Below are 6,504 nucleotides of genomic sequence, written 5' to 3'. Positions count from 1 at the left end.
TGGCCTCAACATATTGTTTGTTTAGAAAAAAATAGAATCAACTCAAAATTCCAAGACCATTCACTCAGCGTAAGATGCTTCACAATTGTAGGACCTAAATCGATGGACTAAAGAGATAAGATCATGAAGTCCGAGGATGAAGGAACACACTTGTTATCACAAATGAGTATGCCCTCACCATACCATTCAAACATTCCATTGTAATCCATTGAAAATGAATTGAAGACCTGTAACACCCCTTACCCGTATCCAAGGCCGGAACAGGGTACGAGGCATTACCAGACTTAACCATACACATAGACGAAAACCGAGCCATAAAATTTCATTTAATTCAAAACTTTTCAAACACATGCATAGACTCATATTTAAAGACATATAACGTGGCATAAATGAGCACTTACACATCCATAATCATGCAATAACATGTCATTCACTTTAAACATATTTGCTTACCATCCTGTATATAATATACATTCTTACATTAACTAGAACTAGACATGCTAAATCTTATTCTCATTTTATACCATCATAATGTAGTTACCAATTTGTCCATTAAACATCCATACTCAATGCAACATTACTCATTTTCCATTTAACTCATGATCCACTAACCTACATTTAACTTACCTGATGTATTACCAATCATGCATAACAAACAAAGCTAACTATATCATCACATCAAAACATAGGACATGGCATGATTAATTAAACTTATAAACCATAATGGATAAGGACCACATCTCATGATCATATACGATAACTCAATGCAGACTGATATGTATGGTCAAAGTCATAATAATAATACATATCACAAACCAACTTCCTATACATGCCATTCACTTGATATTTCTAAAATTTGAACTAATTCTCCTAAAAATGATAGTTTGATAGTGTGATTTTGCCTCCGACGATCTCCAACCCCGAGCCGACCTGCCAATACTAAAGAAATGGAGAGGATGGGTAAGCTTTACGCTTATTAAGTCCATATGAAATTAATAAGCAATTACTAACATACTTTTCAAGATAAAACACTATAATTGTACAATTACACATGTTCAAGTTAAGCTATTTTATCGAGTTACAGTTAGTAAATCATTTATATCTGGAGATACAAAACTCCAAATTTAGTTTCGTTAATTTTCCTTGAAACTAGACTCATATACCTTTCTTCCATAAAATTTCTAGAATTTTTGGTTTAGCTAATTAGTACAGTTTATTCATTGAAATTTCTTCTGTTTTGCTGTCCAATGGTTCTGACCTCTCTTCAGTAAAAAATATTTATCTCATATTTCGAGACTTGGATGATGTTCCCATCCATTCCTCTTGAAAGTAAACTCATTTAGAATTCTATTCATATAAATTATAACTCATAATTATTTTTTTACAATTTTTAAAGATTTTTCCAAGTTAGAACAGGGGATCTCAAATTCATTCTGACACTGTCTCACAAAAATTAGAATAACACATGATATAGAACTCTTTTGCTCCCCTTGTTTCTTTTATATGAAAATAGACTCATTAGTATTTAATTCCATAAATTTTTTTAAATTTAATTCAACTTAAAAAATTTTTGGTGAATTTTCAAAGTCACGCAACTGCTGTTGTCTAACACTGTTTTACTACTAAAATTCATTCTTACATAATTTCACTTAATCCATTTTTGTCTTATCGAAATTCACTCAAATATCGAACACATTGCTCATAATTTTCATAAACATAAACCTGCACTTATTCATCATATAATCATGTTCGCATGTATTTTTACTTAATCTGTAACGTCCCCTAACCCTATACCGTCACCGGAACAGGGTTACGAGACATTACCAACAAGATATCCAATTCGGTCATTAATTAAAATAAATATTCACACTCATCCTAGTTTTAAGATGTCGCCCTTTAATGGGCCCTCATGGTCCAAGATGAACAGTAAATTCAATTGAACTAATTTAGAATCACTATGAATTTTTAATAAATTTCAAAATTCATACTATATACCGTTGCCAACCATAATTTACTTATTTCATCAATACTTTTACAACCTAAATGACTCTCATTAAACATCCTAGGTACATGCCATTATCAATACTCAACATACTTTACCTCATTGAATTCGGGATCGGCCTGGGATGCTGATTCAACAGTCTAGCCTCAACTTAACCTGCGCATGAAAACAAACCGTACGCTGAGTATACACTCAGTGGTATTTCTATAATCTGAACACTTAAGCAATTATAAAACTTATTAATTTATATATATCGAACTATTCAAACTCAATGAGTATTCAAACATTCACTTTCTAACCAATGTTTTGGTCTACTTTAAATTTCAAATCATTTATTAATTTCAATAGCAATTAATCAATCAGTAATGTTCATTAACAATCAGAACAATTATTTATTTAGTAATAGTCAGTTATTTGGTAACAATCAATTATTCAATAATAATCAGTTATTTAGTATAGATCAATTGATCGGTTATCTAGTAACAGTCAATTATTTAGTAAAATCAGATATTCAAGAGCAATTAAGTTATTCAAGAATATCATTTATTCAAGGACAATCGGTTATTCAAGAATGATCATTTATTCAAGAATATCCGTTATTTAATAACGATCTATTATCCAAGAATACAATTATTCTATAATATCAATTATTCGAAATAATCATTATTTTATACCTTTATTTACCCTATTAACATGACTCGGACTCGAGCGGATACATGGATCCAACCAACACACCAAGATACAGAAATAGTGCCTCATCGGCCAAAGTGAAACAATAACGATAAGAGTAATACGGTACACGAGTACCTTATCGAACAAATCCGAACGATAATGATAATAAGAATAAAGATTCAACACACAAAGTGCTGAATCGATAACATAAGAATAAGATAAAGATTCGACACACAAAGTGCCGAATCGGTAACGATATGATAACGATGAGTCGGCACATAAGTGCTCGATCGATGTAGTTTCAAAACCGTACTCTTCCATATCCTATGGCATGTCAACTATATCCGACTAGCCCGACTAGTTAATAGGGTATTTAATTCACTTTCTCAATTCAATAATTCTTTCCTTAATATACCATTCCAATAATTACATATATTCACACATTTTCATAATCTCATACATTTTCATTCAATTTAATATATATATATATATATATATATATCTCAATTATTCACATTAATTCATAATTTAATACAATTCAATTCACTTTTCATTTTCATATAATTAAATTCCACAATAAACACATGTTCATAATTATTTCACCTTTTCAAATCAAATCATTTCAATAAAAACACAATACCAATAATTCATACTTTAATTATTTACCGTAACATTCAATTAAAATACAACAATTATTAATTAAATTCACCCTTCAATTTCAATCAATATTCATTTTATTTCAAATAATTTAATCAATGCACCTACCATACATAATAAATAATAAATTCAATAATTAAATATTAAGTTTGGGTTGTAGAAATACAAACTGTAATTTTCGAGCTAACTCCCGTTTACTTTGTCTTGTCCTTTCTTAGCCGAGATTTCCGGTACCACATTGCCTACGAAATTAATACAATTCATAATCATTAATACATTACTAATTTATATCTTGAGTTATAGAATTCTAAATTAAGATCCGCTAATTTTTCCTAAAACTAGACTCACAAATCTTCTTACCATAAAATTTTCAGAATTTTTGGTTTAACCATTAAGTACAGTTTATTCTTTAAATTCACCCCTATTCTGCTGTCTGACAGTTTTGACCCTTCTTCACTAAAAATTAATTATCTCACAGTACAGAACTCGGATAATATTCCTGTTGATTTCTCCTGAAAATAAACTCATTAGGTATTCTAAAAATATAACTTTAAGCCTCTAATTATTTTTCTAAAATATTTGGTGATTTTCCAAAGTCAGAACAGGGGAACCCAAATTCATTCTGACCTTGTCTCACAAAATTCATTATATATCATAATTTACAGTTCAATTGCTTATACCGTTTCTTCTATAAGAAATTAGACTCAGTAAGCTTTAATTTCATATTTTATTCATCCTATAATTAAATTTCTATAATTTTTGGTGATTTTTCAAACTTAGACTACTGCTGCTGTTCAAAATAGTCTTAGTGCAAAAATATTGATTTTCTACTTTTAATTTCAATTTAATCCTAACTAAATTCACTTACTTTTCTATCTTAATTCATACTTTATTTCTACTCAATTTTAACCAAACTTAGACATAATTATCTATTTTTCATCATAAAACCATAATTTCAAAATTCTTTCAATTTAGTCCTTAAAGCATAAAACTTATGAATCACTTTACAATTCAATATTTATTTCATTTCTAACTTGAATTTCTATCAATTTAGCCCTTAATTCATCTTTTTATTCAAAAAGAACAATATCTAGAAATCTAACAAATTTCAAAATTTTCACTTAAATCAAGTAGTATTCATCTCTAGGATTCCATAAACTCAAAATTTACAAGAAAATGGATTAAATTGACTTACCAAATTAACTTTGAACCTTCAAACCCTAAATTTTCCTTTTTCTTTTTCTTTCTTTCTTTCTCCCCTGGTTCTTCTCTGTTTCGTTTCAATTTCATTCTGTTTCTTATGTTTCTTTACTTATTTATATAATATAATATATAATATAATAATAATATAATATAATAACAATTTCTTATATTTTAAGTAATTATTTAGTTGTATTACAAGTGTATGTATTTAATTTATTACACATGTATTTATAATTACCATACAATTGTTAAAATAATATTATAATATCATTAATATAAGTTACAATATAATAAAATAATAATATAGTCTTATTAAATAGTACATTCATGAAAAAAATCTAAGATTTTTATCCACATTTGCCGCCTCATTTATGGGACTTGGTATATTTACCTATTTGGTCCCTTTAACTTTTCTTTAATTTATAATTAAACTTTCACACTTAATTCAATTTAATCCTTTCCACTAATTACTCTTAATTAAGCTAAATTTACTTAATTAAAGTCTAATTAACCACTCAATTGACTTCGTAAATATTTTTAATAAATATTTATGAATCTATTTTTCAGAAACGGAGACCCGAAAATTTACTTTCCCGATAACCATAAAATTTGGGTCATTACATAATCGATTTTCCCATTGAACTCTTCGGAATATTAACTGATACTCAGTTGCCTGCACATATTTTCACACTTGTAGACAAGGCTATCTGGTACGCATAGTAGCCTGCACTTAGTACTACACACGTGACCTAACCATCTGATACACGTAGTAGCCTGCACTTAGTACTACACACGTGATCGAAGTTATCGGGTACTCATAGTAGCCTGCACTTAGTACTACACATGCGACCAATTATCCGATACACGTAGTAGCCTGCACTTAGTACTACACACATGACCTAACAATCTGATACACGTAGTAGCCTGCATTTAGTACTACACACGTGATCAAAGTTATCGGGTACGCATAGTAGCCTGCACTTAGTACTACATATGCGACCAATTATCCGGTACACGTAGTAACCTGCACTTAGTACTACACACGTGACCTCACAATAGATCATTCGTATCGTTTCTATTCCAAGGCTCAACCGGGAAATTCCTCACTTTCCAACATGTTACAAATTTATTCATAGTCCTTTTTCAATTTGCAATTTACAACAAATAATCATTCTATAGGCAGCCACATTTCATATGATAACAAAATATAATAAAATAAAAATAATCGATAAATTATTTACGTACAAACTTGTCGAAATCTCATCAAATACAACCCATGTAATAGTAATTTAACATTCAATTCATGTAACAATAATTTGTCATTCAATTTCACATGACACAACAAGTATCACATTTTTCATATCATACACACCATCCATCAACTTCTCCTAAACATATTAAATCATACAATTTATGCCATAACAATAGAAAATTACAATTCAAGTATGGTATTGCATTATTATTAACACACGAACTTACCTCGTATACAAAAATGGTCATTTTTACCATTTTGTCCACAACTTGGTATTTTGCCGATTTTAGCCCAAATTTCAATTTTCCTTGCTCTATCATTACAAAGATAGCCTAATTAGGACTCACATTATTCAAATTGACCCAAATTCATATTTTTGCAAAATTACAATTTTTCCCCTAAACTTTGTCAAAATTACATTTTTCCCCTAGGCTCGTAAATTAAACTTCATCCTATTTTCTTATGTTTTATGACATGCTGATCATTTTTCCCTTCTATAGCAACATCAAATTCACACTCTAACATGTACTTATGAACATTAGGTATTTTTACCGCTTATGTTGTTTCACTCGTTTTCACGTAAAATCGCTTAGTAAAATTTGTTTAACACAATTTCAAGCTTCATATTCTACCATAAAACATCAAAATAAACACATTTAACCTATGGATATTTTTCCTAATATAAACCCTAGGTTAAATTATTGCTAGAATAAGCTTA

General features: G+C 29.2%; 1 long non-coding RNA gene across 1 annotated transcript; it reads right to left on the bottom strand.

Annotated features, from left to right (window-relative positions):
* Nucleotides 1–694: 694 nt before the first annotated feature.
* Nucleotides 695–4,623, bottom strand: LOC128293940 (uncharacterized). Its single transcript, XR_008284099.1, has 4 exons — nucleotides 4,527–4,623; nucleotides 3,502–3,573; nucleotides 2,101–2,158; nucleotides 695–939 (listed from the first exon to the last, which is right to left on the bottom strand). It is a non-coding gene; the product is annotated as an uncharacterized LOC128293940 (long non-coding RNA).
* Nucleotides 4,624–6,504: the final 1,881 nt, after the last annotated feature.

The sequence above is a fragment of the Gossypium arboreum genome, chromosome 6, assembly GCF_025698485.1.
Source record: "Gossypium arboreum isolate Shixiya-1 chromosome 6, ASM2569848v2, whole genome shotgun sequence".
NCBI lineage: Eukaryota > Viridiplantae > Streptophyta > Magnoliopsida > Malvales > Malvaceae > Gossypium > Gossypium arboreum.
This window is presented reverse-complemented; position numbering and strand designations above follow the sequence as displayed.